The sequence below is a fragment of the Sceloporus undulatus genome, chromosome 2 (assembly GCF_019175285.1).
Source record: "Sceloporus undulatus isolate JIND9_A2432 ecotype Alabama chromosome 2, SceUnd_v1.1, whole genome shotgun sequence".
Taxonomy (NCBI): domain Eukaryota; kingdom Metazoa; phylum Chordata; class Lepidosauria; order Squamata; family Phrynosomatidae; genus Sceloporus; species Sceloporus undulatus.
Window position 1 is genome coordinate 149,203,359 of NC_056523.1, and position 15,163 is coordinate 149,218,521.

Sequence of the window (15,163 nt, forward strand, 5' to 3'; positions counted from 1 at the left end):
TGAGAGATCTCCAAGAGATAACAGCTCTGCTCAGGTCTTGCAGACTCAGGCCCATGGCTTCCTTGATTGATCCATCTGTAGTCTTCCTCTCATCCTACAGCCTCCCACTTTACTGAGTCATGAGGTTTCATGATGTCCAAAGTATTATAGCATCAGTTTAACCATTTTCTCTTCTACTGAGTGTTCATGTTTGATTTGCTCTTGGACCCATTTTATTTGTCATTTTAGCAGTCCATGGCATGTGTAGGATTCTCCACCAAAACATTTCAGTGAGTTGTCGCCCAACTCCATGCACTCTGTTCACTCTCTAGCTTGTTCAGATACTTGCCTAAACTCCTATTGGTAGTCTCAGCTAGAGAAGATGCACTGAATCAGTTGTTGAATACTGAATCAAAAGTTCCCAGAGATAGGTCTAACTCTAGCTGGGATTGCTAATAAGATTCAGACCACTGCATCTGTAACTGTTAAGTTTGGGAGCGGGAAATGGAAAGGATTGTCTAGTCATAGAGTTATGCAGCACTCCTTGTACATGTTTTTATTTTCTAAATCATTGCTACTCAGAGTAGTGGTCCCTGGATTGGTGTTGGTCTTTCAGCCATTGGGTGACAGTCCCTGGTGAGCTTCCAGGAAAGAGAGAAACATTTGTAGCCAATGGGTACAAATACAGTGATGGTTCCTGGCACACTGGAAGTAAGAATACTTGTTGGTCCCCTGCCCCCCATTTAGAAACACTCTTTTGAATGAAACTTGTTGGAACTTGATCTCTCCCTCACTCACCCAGGAAAGGCCAGAATGGGGTTTTTCTGGATGAGATGAAAAGGAGCATAGGAGCTTCTAAAGGTTAATTGGCAACATGCTGCATGATACAATCTCCTATGTTGTTTTTGTTTTAAAAATATTTTTGGATCCAAAACAGCAGGTCACCTTTGAAAAAAGTGCAGGGATCTTAGGGATTGAGAATGGAGTGGGGTGATTATAGTCCAGTATCCCGTACTGCTAACCATCCCTGGTTTTAAAAACTGGTTGGGGGAAGTAAAAGTATGTGCTGACTGCATCCAAAATTAGAACAGAGCACATCTATCCCATGTGTATTTAACCGCTGACTGTCCCCCCACATTTAAACTATAGAACGCCTCCGAATAAATCTTCCCAGACTGAGATTTACTGATAAATTTCAGTATTATCTGTGATAGATAAACAATGGACCTTACCACACGGGGGCTTCTTGAGCGTCAATTCGCATTGGCCAATGCAATTTCACGTCATATCGCATTGGGCATCCACATTCGCGCTCTCTCAATACGCTTTGCCGATCCGATTTTACGTCATATCGTATCATTCATCCACACCTGGGCGGCCTTCTGGATCGGCCAATGCGGATTGGAGAACCACACCAGCTGAATAATGTGTGTTCGCCGATGCGCATCGGCAGTTTTGCGCATGCTCTGTGGGGCTCTGAACGGGGCGCAACATTTTTAACTTCCAGGGGTGAAGAATGAGATAACTGTTTAGCGCGGAATATCGCGAGAATTGCTGCCTTTAGCCACTTACGAAAGGGGTATGCTCCATCTGTGTGTGTGTATATGCACACACACACACAACCACACACACACACATATATAAATTCTACACACATACACATAGTGGTATAGCCAAAAGTGTGATGCCTTTCTATGGTAAACAACATTTGTCTGTTGAGAGTTTATTATATATATGTACTGTGGAGCAGCCGAAGTGTAATGTGCATGTATATGCTTGCACCACACATCTTTGTTTTGTGTGTGTGTGTGTGTGTATACCTACATACAATACATATACACAACACATATACACAGATACACACCCACACCACACACCGTATTTTCCGGCATATATAAGACGACTGGGCGTATAAGACGACCACCATTTTTTCCAGTTAAAATATAGAGTTTGGGATATACTCACCATATAGATCACCCCTCTTCCAACGCACACCAAATAAAAACATCAGATTTGATTTCAATCTGGTAATTTTAATTCAAATGCTTATGACATGCAGATACTTAGCAGGAAAACTTGTTGTATACAAAGCCTGCTTGGATTGGCCAGCTCTCCCTGCTGCCCAGCTCTCCCGTCCTCCAGACTATCAGAGTGGTATTGCAAACACGGTTTTTTTCCCCATACCCCAGGCGTCTCGGATGCCTGCAGCTTGCTCTGCCCTTCAGTTACATATGCGGCGGACTGCAGATTCTCCAGTCTTCCTCAGTGTTTCAGTACCTGCCCTATAAGATGACACCCGGCGTATAAGATGACCTCCAGATTTTCCGGGGTTAAAAAGTAGTCTTATACGCCAGACAGAATACAGATCGTATTATATATCTATATATATATATATATATATGCAGGAATCAATTTTACAAGGAATTTCCCTGGATGGCAATTGCCAAGGATCCATACAGTGAAATCATGCGGTTGTTACATTGCCATTCAGGAATACTGGATCACCCACCCATGGCAATGTACCTACCTTTCCCTAGGGTGTGCTCTGTGAGTTACTTTGCCATGCAGGAATCCTTTTACAAGGAAATTTCCCTAGATGGCAATTGCCAGGATCCACACAGTGAAATCATGCGCTTGCTACACTGCCATTCAGGAATACTGGATCACCCACCCATGGCAATGTACCTACTAGGGATGTAAAGAATTCTCCAAAATTCGAAAATTAGGAGAAAAATGGCATTTCGACATTTCTGATTACAATCTGGAGAGGAGAAATTTGCGAATAATTCTCTATCAATGAGTAAGAATATGAGGCTCGTCATTTCGAAATGAGAGGGAGAAGAATCCTTCATCTGACTCTCGATAGTCACTATTGCATATTTGTTGTGAAGAAAAGCTACCATTCATCCTGGAGGCTATTTCTTTTGTTAGGGTGATTTGCTCCAACTTGCTTTAATCACAGCCAGCTTTGCTTTGAAAAACAAAAGAAACAAAGGTGGGACTTCTGCCCTTTATGCCCTGCCTGACATTCAAGTTCTCACAGAACAGAAGAACTTGAAATCTCAAAACTTATTATCAGGAAAGGTCTTGGCCACCGTTGTTTGGAGTAAGACAGGTATTTTGATGATAAAAAAATGACTAATCACTTTGAGAATACAGTTACATCACTCATGATCTGGAGATTACCTTGCAGTGGAGACATTGCATTTGGGTTCTCCAAGGCCAAGAATTCAAGTAAACACACACACAATGCAAATAAATGTAGGTTTGCCTTAGCATCACCTGAGGAGAGCTGGAGAGAGAGGTTGTCATGTCCTGCCTCTGGGCTGAGAGACTGTGCCAATTATTATTATTATGATTACATGACCTATTAGCACACTATGGGAGGTGCAGAGAGAGAGGGCAGGGAAATGTCTCCACAATTTGTAAGCTGCTCTGATAGCACCACAAACTGCTGGGAACTGCAGTCTAATAAGGCTGCACACTGAGAAATAATCCAGTTCTGCCAATACTTTATGCTATGGAAACTCCTGGGATTTGAGTATGTTGTGCCCCAGAGAGCTCTGAGAAGAAGGCTAATGTCTCACAAACTAACAATACCCAGATATTTTGTTTGTTGTTGTTGTTGTTATTTCTCATGTATCCCTGGCACAGACCTCAGCCGCAAAGGGAGGCACTGGCCCCCCAACAAGCCTTGCAGCCAGGAGAGTCCTAAAGTCAACACACACGACAACAGCCATGTTTCCAAGAGGTCATGGGGAAGGGAGCTCAGGGGGCTTGGATGGCCATTAGGAGCCCTCTGGAGGCCTTGGGCAAGTCACCACTCTCTGGGTCTCGAGGAAGACACTGGCATGTCCTCATTGGCAAGAGCCCTCTAAACACACACAAAACCCACACACCCCCCCTTCTTGCCCCCGTTTTTGCCTAAGCCGGATCCTCCCAAGCACTCAGACGAGTAGTCCCACCAGAAGGCACACACATCCAACAGCAAGTGGGTCACACTGTCTCATCAGATGACACTGGAAGATGGGACAAACCGAGGGTTTTCTTGGCATAAAGAGGAGTTTTGTCATGGGATGCCCCTGAAGCTGAGATAGTGTGACCCTCACAGATGAGAAGGGGAGGGTTGGGTGCCAAGTGGCATGATTTCTGCCAAGCAGGAATCCTGAAGATGAGCAGAGTTGGGGGGAGATGGCAAGTTCTGCCATGAATAAAGCCTACCAGGAAGGAATACTTAGGGAGTTGAAGCTGAGAGGATGTGACTCGCTCAAGGTCAGCCAGTGAATTTCTATGGTGAACTGGGAGGCTAGAGTTGGGGTACCTCAAGGACCATCCTGTCAAACCCCCTTCTGCATGAAGTAATACATAGGAATACATGGCTACTAGAGGGCGTAGTCTGACCCCTGTTCAACATCAGGAGGATGCACTGTAGATGGGACAAACTGAAGGTGTGTGTAAGCATACATGCAGCATTAAACTTTCAGCACCATCCACAGTTTGTGTGAGTGTGTATATATATATAATATATATATAATATATATGCGGTGTGTTGTATATGTATTGTATGTATGTATGTATATATATTTCAAAACACAAAGAAGTGTTGTAAGCACATACATGCAGCATTAAAACTTTCAGCTGCTCCACATTGTGTGTGTTGTGTGTGTGTATATGCTTGTGTTGTGTATATGTATGTAGTGTAATAGATATATATATATTATATATATATATACACACACACAAAGATGTGCGTGCAAGCATATTACATGGCCGATTACACTTTCAGCTGCGCCACAGTTTGTGTGGTGTGTGTGGATATCGTGCACTCCTTGCCTATTTTAGTATTATATCTGTATTCTTATATTTATATTATTAGACCCTTGGCATCACTCATGGGATGAGGTGCAGAGTTGGAATCCCATCGTATTCCTTCTAGCCAGAAGGGGTGGTGGACTGGATTGGTCCTTGCAGGGTCCCCAACTCTAGCCTCCCAGTTCACCATGAAATTCACGGCTGACCTTGAGGCGAGTAACCTCCTCTCGCTTCAACTCCTAAGTAGTTCTCGTCCTGGTAGGCTTTTATTCATGGCAGAACTGCTTGCCAATTCGCCCCCACTCTGCTCCTTCTTCAGGATTCCTGCTTGGCAGAAGAGCACTTGGCCACTGGCACCGCACCCCTCCCACTTCTCATCTGTGAGGGTCTCACACTGTCCTCAGCGTTCAGGGGCATCCCATTGCAAAATTCCTCTTTGTGCCAGAAAACCTGTCAGTTTGTCCCGATCCTTCCAGTTGTCCATCCTCCCTGATGTGAACAGGGGTACCAGACTACATGCACCTCTAGTTATGCCATTGTATTCCCTTGTATTCCTTTCCTAGCAGAAGGGGGTTGGACTTGAGATGGTCCGCTGAGGGACCCCCAATCTCTAGCCTCCCAGTTTTCCCAACCCACATAGAAATTCACTGGCCTGACCTTGAGGACGACACATCCTACTCAGACTTGCAACGCAGCAAGTAGGCCTACCTGGTAGGATGTCTCGTTTATTCTGGCAGAACTATGGACAATCGCCCACCGCCTCCACGCTGCTCCGTCTGTCAGAGGTATTACTGCTTGGGCCAGAAGAGCATGCCACTTGGCACCCACACCCCTCCCCTTCTCATGCGTGAGGGTCACACACTATCTCAGCTTCAGGGGCCTCCCATGACCAAAAACTCCTGCTTTGTGCCAAGGAAAACCCTCGGTTGTGGTCCCATATGTCCAGTGTCATGCCTGCCTGATGTTGACAGGCGGTCAGACTACATGCCATGCTAGTATGCCTGTATTCCTATGTATTACTTCATCGCAGGAGGGGGTTGGACTGGGCTGGTCCTGTAGCAGCACACCGCTTGAGGAGAGCTGGAGCGAGAGTTAGCGAGGTTGTCATGTCCTGCCTCTGAGGCTGAGAGGACTGTGCACAATTATTATTATTATGATTGCATGACCTCTTAGCATCAGCCATGGGGAAGTGCAAAGCGGAGAGGGGCAGGGAAATGGTCTAACAATATGTAAGCTGCCCTGATCGCACCACAGCCTGCTGGGAGAACTGCAGTCTAATAAGCCACGCAGGAATTCCTCACTTGAGGAGCAGAGTAGGGTGTGGATGGCAAGGAAGAATTCTGCCATGAATGAAAACCTACCATGGAAGAATACCTAGAGTTGGAGCTTTGATCGAGTTGAAGCTGAGAGGATGTGGACTCGACCCAAGGTCAGGCCAGTGCAATTTCATGGTGAAACTGGGAAGGATCCCAGCGTCAGCCATGTAAATCCACAGGGTGACATTGGGTAAGGTCCGCACTCTCTCATTCCCTCCGGGAGACTTCCTGCACTCTCCTTGCCAATAATCCATAATAATTATATAATAACATAATAAGAATAAGTAATACACTTACTAAACTTAATTCTAATAATTTATGCCCAGCTCTTCCCGGGGGTTCAGCCAAAAGCGCTATCAGAGCGCTTACACATGACTAGATATTCCCTGCCCTCAGGCCTTTGCCAATCTAAAGGGACAAGAGACAAAAGGAGAGCGATATTGACTGGCAGGGGGAAAAGTTTCAGCAGCTCCACAGTTTGTCTGTGTGTGTGTGGTGTGTGTGTTGTTATATATATATATATATGATGTGTGTGTTTGTGTGATGTATGGCTGTGTATCTGGATCATATATACTATACAAACACACAAAGATGGTGCGCGTAAGCCTCTACATGCAAGCATTTTACCACTTTGTTCAGCCAGCAGCTCCACAGTTTGTGTGTGAGTGTGTATATATATATATATATATATATGATCTATATATATGTCGTTGTGTGTATATGTATATGTATTGGTATGGTATATGATACGATAATCTATGACTCGAGTATATTACATACAACAACACAAAGATGTGTGTGTAAGCAATACATGCAGCCATTCAACTTTCCAGCACCTCCACCGTTGGTGGAGTGTGGATTATAAATTTATATATATATATCGTGCTGCGTGTATATGTATATTGTATCTGTAGTCTGTATATTATATTTACAACCACACACAAAGAACGTGTGTGTAAGCACATACCATTGCAGCATTAAACCTTTCAGCTGCTCCACACGTTTGTGGTGTGTGTTGTGGTGTAGTCGTGCGTGGTGATATGCTATCGATGTATGTGTACTACTACTACTACTACTATATACACACACCCCCACAAAGATTGTGGCGTGACAAGCATATTACATGCAGGCATTACACTTGTCCGCAGCTGGGCTCCACAGTTTGGTGTGTGTATCCACCCAAATACACCACATACAGCCCACCCACCGCTGGTATGTACACATATAAACATCCGGTTCTTCCCACACTTTTGGCAGTAACACTATAAGTTGTGTGTGGTGGATATCCTGCCACTCTGCCTTGCCTATTATACTTATTATGTATTATTATTGATGTATTATTGATTACGCCCTTGGCCTCACGCATCGGGACGCGGTGCCGACGTTGGATCCCATTGTATTCCTTCATCAGCAGCAGGAGGTTGGACGGATGGTCCCTGAGGGTCCCTTCTAGCATTTTTCTTGTGTGAGGCTTGGGGCTTTTTTCCCCCTTTTGTGTGTGTGCCCTCCAGGGTTTTTACGCATAGGAATGTTGTTAAACCTCGTGCCAACTGCTCCTTTGTGAAGATGGTAATTGGAGTTGTGAAATGCAAAAGTAGTAATTAGCGTAAGTTATTCTCCTTGTCTTCTTCTGTCATTCAGAGAGAAATCTGTGCAAACTATTTCGCTGGCTGCTGACACGGCGAGAGAAAATCACCCTTTGGGAGGGAGATTTGTGGGGGAAGGAATATTGTTTTTAAAACGTTCTGCCTCAAGTTGTCTCTGACCCGAGAAAAAAACATGGGTTTCTCCAATCACTAGTACTCCCTTTCCCTTGGGATTGGGATGGAGTTTATATATAGATCATAGAATCATTGAGTTGGAAGAGACCACCAGGGCCATCCAGTCCAACCCCCCTGCCATGCAGGAAATCCAAATCAAAGCATCCCTGACAGATGGCCATCCAGCCTCTGTTAAAGACCTCCAAGGAAGGAGACTCTATCACCCCCGAGGAGTGCATTCCATTGTCGAACAGCCCTCTGTCAGGAAGTTCCTCCTAATGTTCAGGTGGAATCTCTTTTCCTGCAGCTTGGCATCATTGTTCCGGGTCCTGTTTCTGGAGCAGCAGAAGAAACCCAGCTTGCTCCTCTTCAATATGACATCCCTTCCAATATTTTTCAAATATGTATGTAGTATGTATGTATGTGTCTTTTTAGATTGTAAGCCTGAGGGCAGGGAACCGTCCCAATTAAAAGATTGATGTACAGTGCTGTGTGTAAATTTACCGGCTTATAATAAAGGTTAATAATAATAATAGATATATACACACCAACACACCAAACCATATATACAAAAACACACTGTGCCACAGCCAAAAGTGTGATGCCTTATTTATATGTGTACACACACATCTGTCTGCTTGAGTGTTTATATATATCTATGATGTGTGTGTGTGTGTGTGTGTATACTGAATAGCAGCTGAAAGTGTAATGCTGCATGTAATGCTTACACACACATCTTTGTGTGTGTGTGTATATATATACACATATATTACATATACACACACGCATTATATATACATATACACACACACACAACTGTGGAGCAGCTGAAAGTGAACTGCTGCATGTATATGCTTGCACACACATCTTTGTGTGTGTGTGTGGTGTACACACACACACACACACACACACACCACCACACCTACATTCCCCCCTCCCCGGACACAAAAGGTTTCTGCTTTATCTCGTTCAGTGGAAATAACCTCCCAGCCCCAGCGGTTGTGCTAAAAGGGAAAAGGGCCACGGAAGGAGAAGGGGGAAATTCCAGCTCAGCATCATGGAGTTTGTAACCGGTGGTCTTCAGGAGACCAGCAGATTGGATGTACACACCCGCCCCAAGCCAGCAGGGGTTCCACACTGGCCCTCAGTGCAGTCCAGCCGATCCCCTAATTTAGCGTACTCAGAAAACGGAGGAGCCGTCTGCCTTCAGTTCGGAACCCGCATGAATACGCATTGGCCAAAAGCGTATTCACGTTATATCGCATTGGTCAATGCGGTATTCAGAGCTCACAGGTGTGGAACTCCATGCTATATAACGGAGATACACATTGGCACCATGCGAACTGATGCTAAAAAGCCCCCATGTGGTAAGGTCCAGTGATTTCTTGACTCCCAGCACAGCTTGAGTGCTAGAGTTAATGTTACTGCATTAACATGAAACTCTGACAGAATTTAATTAATTAGTGCTGTTATATTAAAAGGTCTATCAAATTATCTGTTAATTTAAAAACACAATTTAAATGTCTAAAAATGCCTGTTAATCATTACTTATTAAAAAGACCCTTAACAACACTGGTGTTTAAATGACTAAATAATGGATTTTAACATCATGATTGAAAAGTTTAACAAAACTACAGGTAACCAATGGTTTGTCAAATAATTATTTCCAATTCTGTACCAAGGATTTGTGGGGTGCAGGAGTCCTAAACTAAGCTGTTTAAAAAAAAGATAGGGGAGAACAGGAATCTATTATCATGTGAGTTCAATTCGGGACATGCACAAAACTTTCTGGAGTGTATTTGTGCTGAAGGCACCTTGTTTCACAAATTCTAAGTGTACATTTGTACCCGCCATTCCACACCACACTTTGCCACTGGCTTGATTGACTTTGATTCCTGTTTAAAAAGCCAAAAACATAGTAAATCGAGAGCCTAAAGTCTGCTCTTTTTGTCCTGGCTCAATGATCCAGTCATCTGAATCATCCAGATGTTTTGGAATTCTATGATGCATCATTGGAGCCTGACTTCACAATAAATTTTCACCTATTTGTCTTTGATTACTAGATTTTCTATTTTTTGGGAAGTATAAAACATGGAAGCAGCATATCAAGAGCAGGCCAAATGAAAAACGTGGCCGTCGTGCCTCCTCAAGAAATTTTCTGTACAATGTGACCCTTTCTATAGGTCCTAATGCCTCTTCACTGCAGAAATAATCCGTTTGAACCATTTAATGGCCATTGCTCTTGTTATGGATCTGGGAACTGTAGTTTGTTATTGCACCCGAGCTCTGACAGAGAAGGACTTACTTGTAACTGTATTTCTTTGAGTGATCATCTGCAAATTCACACACATGGGTTATTCTGCACTTGCGCAGTAAGTTTGGAAACTTTTGAAATCACCAACTTTTTGGCAGTGTAGCTCTGCCCACACTCTTAAAAGCCCCTCGTGTTCCTGCTTTTTCTGAGTTCCATAAAGTACGCCACATAGCAGCGATAGAAAGGAATAAATGAGCAGGACACAACTGAGGGGAGGATGAGCGAGCTTTGTGTGCATTCGACAGATGACCACTCGAAGAATACAGTTACAGGTAGCAACCTGTCCTGCTTCTTCATGGTCTTTGCGAATCACAGAAATGGGTTAGACTGACACGCTTTGGTCATGGAGAAGGAGTGTCATGATACCAATTGTAAATTCAAACCAGTTTTATAAGAACCTATAAAAAACCCTTAAATGTGGAAAGGAGCATTCATTTATAAGGTTTCAAATGTTGTATTTGTTAACAACAATAAACTCAAACTTAAAAAGTGCATTTGGTTGCACTCCTGTGCATGAAGCATATAACAACTTGAAAAAAGTGCACTTGTTCATCATCTGTTTGGAATCAAAGCACATAACACAAGCAATAATCAATTTCAGTGCCACCCAGAAAGTAACAATGCCCCTCCCAAAGGCTGCGTCCTGTCTGGCACTAGTGTCCAGCCTATAATTTGTGATGAAAGTCATGGCTAGACCAAGACCAGACGAGCCTTGCAGACATCCTCCAAAGGCACCTGGTCAAAAAAAGCAGGATGTTGCTCCCACCCTAGTTGAATGGCGCAGATCCAAGTGGGAGGAACTTTACCTGAAAGTTCGTAACAAGGTGGATGGTACCAGCCCACCCATTTAGAGAACCTTGAGCAGTCACAGGTATTCCTTTTTTGGTTTCTGAGTAAGTAGCAGACAAAAGTCTCTCATAACACCTCAAACCTGAAATCTTGTCCAGGTAGAATGCTAGCGCCTGTCCGACATCAAGGGTGTGGCGATGGTGTTGGCATCATGGTCGGGTTCTAGGCTAGAGTTGGCAAGACAATATCCTGGTTGTGTGGAAGGCTGAACCACCTTCAGAAGGAAGGTAATACACTGGTGCCTCGGGTTACGAAATTAATTCGTTCCGCCTTCCTTTCGTAACCCGAAAATTCGTAACCCGAAAAGGCTTTCCGTTAGCACTGGAAAGCCTATAGCTGCCCTTTGCAGCATTTGAATTTCGTGCCGAATGAATTTCTAACCCGAAATATTTCGTAACCCGAAACAGTTTTTGCCAATCCAACTTTTTCGTATCCCGGAAATTTCGTAACCCGATCATTTCGTATCCCGAGGCACCAGTGTATCGGGGTGGAGAACCACCTTGTCTCTGTGGAACTGGAGGTAAGGCTGGTCCATATTCAAGGCACAGAGTTCATCCGCCCATCGAGTGGAGATTATGGCCACAAGGAAAGCTGTTTTCCAGGTCAGTAGTCTCAAATCTTTGATGGCCATGAGTTCAATAGGTGCGAGAGCACAAGATCTAGGCTATTGTGGGATAGAGGTGCCACTTGTGGCACAGGTTCGACGACCTGCTGAGTTGGTCTGCCAATTCCTTCTCCTCCCTGGGGAGGTGGACAGCTTGTAGGAGAATCTTTCTTGGAATGCACCAGTCCCAGATGCTCAGGATGATCTTGAGGAGCATTTGAGACCTTTTTTCACCTTGCTTGTTCAGGTAGTACATGACAGTGGTGTTGTCTGTCAAGAGAAGCACTGCATTGTCCAAGAGTCTCGAAGTCTTGGAAGGCTTTTTCTACTGCAAACATCTTGAGTGCATTGATGTGAAGTTGGATCTCTGATGGAGACCATTTTTCATTGATCATGAAGTCTAAAGTGTGGGCGCCTCATCTGTCCATGGATGCATCTGTTGTCACAGTGATTTGTGGCTGAGGAGGTAGAAAAGGCATCCCGATGCATATGTTGCTGGGTTTCAGCCACCAGTGTAGAGATCTGGCCATGGGTCTCAGTACTGCGAGCCACTTGATGGGAGGATCCTCCATGGGGTCAAAGACAGAGAGGAACCAAGACTGAAGTGGTCTGAGACAGAGCCTTGCCCATAAGTTGTCGAGGCCTTGTGTCCCAAGGCTACTTGCACAGTGTGGGTTCCGATCCACCTGTGCTGGAGGCAACTGCAAAAGATCTTGGAGAGAGCTTGAAACCTGTCTAGTGGTAGGTAGATAGAACCTACCGTGCTTTCTCGCCACTGCTTTCATATGGTATCAAAAATTAGGTTTCTTGTCCATCTCTTTATTAAAGAGGGCAGAGTCATTGAAGGGCACGTCCTCAATTGCAGATCAGGCCTGGGGATTCAGGTCCGATGATTGTAGCCAGACATGCCTCCAAAGGGCCACTGAACCAGAGAGGATTTTGGAAGTACAGTCAGTGGAGTGGCATGCTGAGATGATTTGCTGACCACCTATAGAATGGGTTTCGGAATGGATGGCCAGGGCTAGGGTCTTCATGTCATTCGGCATTTCATCCAGTATGGGTTTCTAGGCACTCTATAAGGTGTTGGACATACACCCCATGCATGCTGTGTAATTGGCCACCATGAGGTCCAATACAGCAGAGACACAGAACCTTTTAGGTAGTCCGTCAGTCTTCTTACTCTCCTTGTCGATAGGGGAGGAAGAAATTCTAGGAGTGAAGGATAGCTGAGACCTTTCCACAATAGTGGAATTCGGCTTTGGGTGCTGAAATACTCAAGCAGGAGCCAAAGGAGAAATGGAATATAAATTCTCGATCTTCCTCGAGGTAGAAGCGATCGTGGCTGGGGTCGTCCAGGCGTGCTTGGCGATTTTTTCCAATGAAGGAAGATAACCAATGGAAGGGGGAGTTGGTACCTTCCCGTGCATTTTCCGCTTGATCGAATCCACCACATTGTCATTGGTACAGGTGGCCTCTGTTTCAAGGGTATTAGCCATCTGGATTATTCGGTCAGCGAAGGTCCTCACATCAGCCGTGGGAGAGGCAGGGTCCAGCTTGACCAGGTCCTGTGGTGTTTGTAATTTCTCCACATCTGAGTCGGGTGTTGGGGAACATAATGCTCTTGGGGAGTGTCCTGATCTAGGAGAGTCCTCGGGGGTCTTTGGCAGAGGTCTATCATAAACCAACTCATGGCGTGGAGGAACCAGTGGTGGAGTCGGGGTGGAGGCTCTGATGACTTGAGCCTTGGTTACAACTTGAGACAACGGAGTTGGAGATGGATGTCTTAGAGATCGGAGGTTGCAGTGAAGCTCATCAGCATCTACTGGCAAGAGTTATCAGCTGCTGCCATAATCAAGGACCAGATCGGGATAGTGTTGAAGGAGATCCTTCTGAAAAGAGGATTCAACAGCCACGTGGGCAATTTCATCGGCTCAGCCCTAAGGATGGCTCAGTCCCGTTGAAGAGGTAGATCGAGGACTCGAGCCCGGGGGCCACCGACTCTGACATGACTTGGGTTTGGAGTCAAAATCGGAGGATCTGTATCCTGAATCTCTCCCTCTTACTCAGTCTTGATGTTGAGGTGGATGATCTAAGACATCTCACCAGATGAATTCAGGTGTGTCTTGACCCTCGGGATGACCAGTGTCAAGGCCGACCAATCAGGTTTGGCATTAAGGGCTGTGGACGGAGTTTTGGCCGAAGCCAATGCCTGTTTATGGCCTGATTTGCCAGGGGAGAAGGGGAGCGGACTCTTTTCGAAGCTGAATGGTCCGCTGATTTATCACCTTTCGGATGGAAAGACTTCTCCTCAGAGTGCTTCTGTTTGGAAATCTTTTTGGATTCTTCGCTCCCGCGTTATCCGACCAGGACGTCTTTCTATCTTTAGATGACTTGTCTTTCAGTCTCTCCTCTTCCTTCTCCTTTTCTTTCTTCTTACAGGAGGCAAAAGGGTGAGGTGCCGAAGAGCCTTTGAAGATTGGAGCAGAGGCCAGTCTGAGAGCTTGCTCCCAAAGAGCCGCCTTAAGCTTGAGGCCTCGATTTTTGAGGGCCTGCGTGGTCATAGACTTGCAAAGAGGACAAGTCTTGACATTATGGGCCTCCCCCAAACACAAAACACACAGATCAGGATTTTCACTCCACATTTACCACAGTGCTTAAAAGAGGCCATTCTCAACCAGAATTGAGGTCACAAATCTGAAGGCACCATTGAGGTCAGACGATCCAAGGTCAATCAATCAGTAAACAGTATCCAGGCCAAAATCCAAAAGAGCAGTCAAAATCGATCTGTTATGTCAAAACTGAAAGTAATCAGTACAAGTGATTCCAATAGCGAAGGTCCTTCAAGCTGCTTGTGCAGCGGACGAAAAGAACTGAGAAAGAGTGGGAATATTAGGAGGCTTATAAGGGGGTGGGCAGAGCTACCACCAAAAAGATGCAAACAAAGTTTTGTCAAGTGATTCCAGAAGTATCTGAGCATTACTGTGATTCGCAGAGACCAGAAAGAAGAAGGCTAAAAATCTCACAAAACTACAAATCTCAGAATTCCTTTGCATTGAGCCATGAAAGTTAAAGTGGTGTCAAATGGGATTATTTCTGCAGTGTGAATACAGCTGCTAACTTTTCTTCAACCTGATCTTAAAAAATCATCAGGAATTACCTATTTTAAATGAAGGAATGAAGGAATGAAGGAATGTCATGGCTGTATCTATTATCCAAAAGAAGATGCACTTCCTTTTATGTTAGCTAAATCAGGGTTTCTTTCTTTTTAAAATTACATTAACAATCCTTAAGCTTTCAGTTTATACAGTCGGCCCTTCTTGTACACGGATTTTTTATACACGGATTTAAGCATACACGGTTTGAAAATGTTCCAAAAAAGTATAAATTTACCTTGATGTTCCATTTTTTATTAGGGACACCATTTTGCTATGCCATTATACTTAATGGGACTTGAGCATACACGGATTTTGTTATACACGGGGGATCTTGGAACCAAACCCCAGCGTATAACAAGGATCCACTGTATATA

At 44.6% G+C, this 15,163-nt stretch overlaps 1 protein-coding gene across 1 annotated transcript in view; it reads left to right on the top strand.

Annotated features, from left to right (window-relative positions):
- The window catches only part of BTBD17 (BTB domain containing 17), a 23,599-nt gene that overhangs the window by 5,217 nt on the left and 3,219 nt on the right, over positions 1-15,163 (top strand). The window lies entirely within an intron of this gene.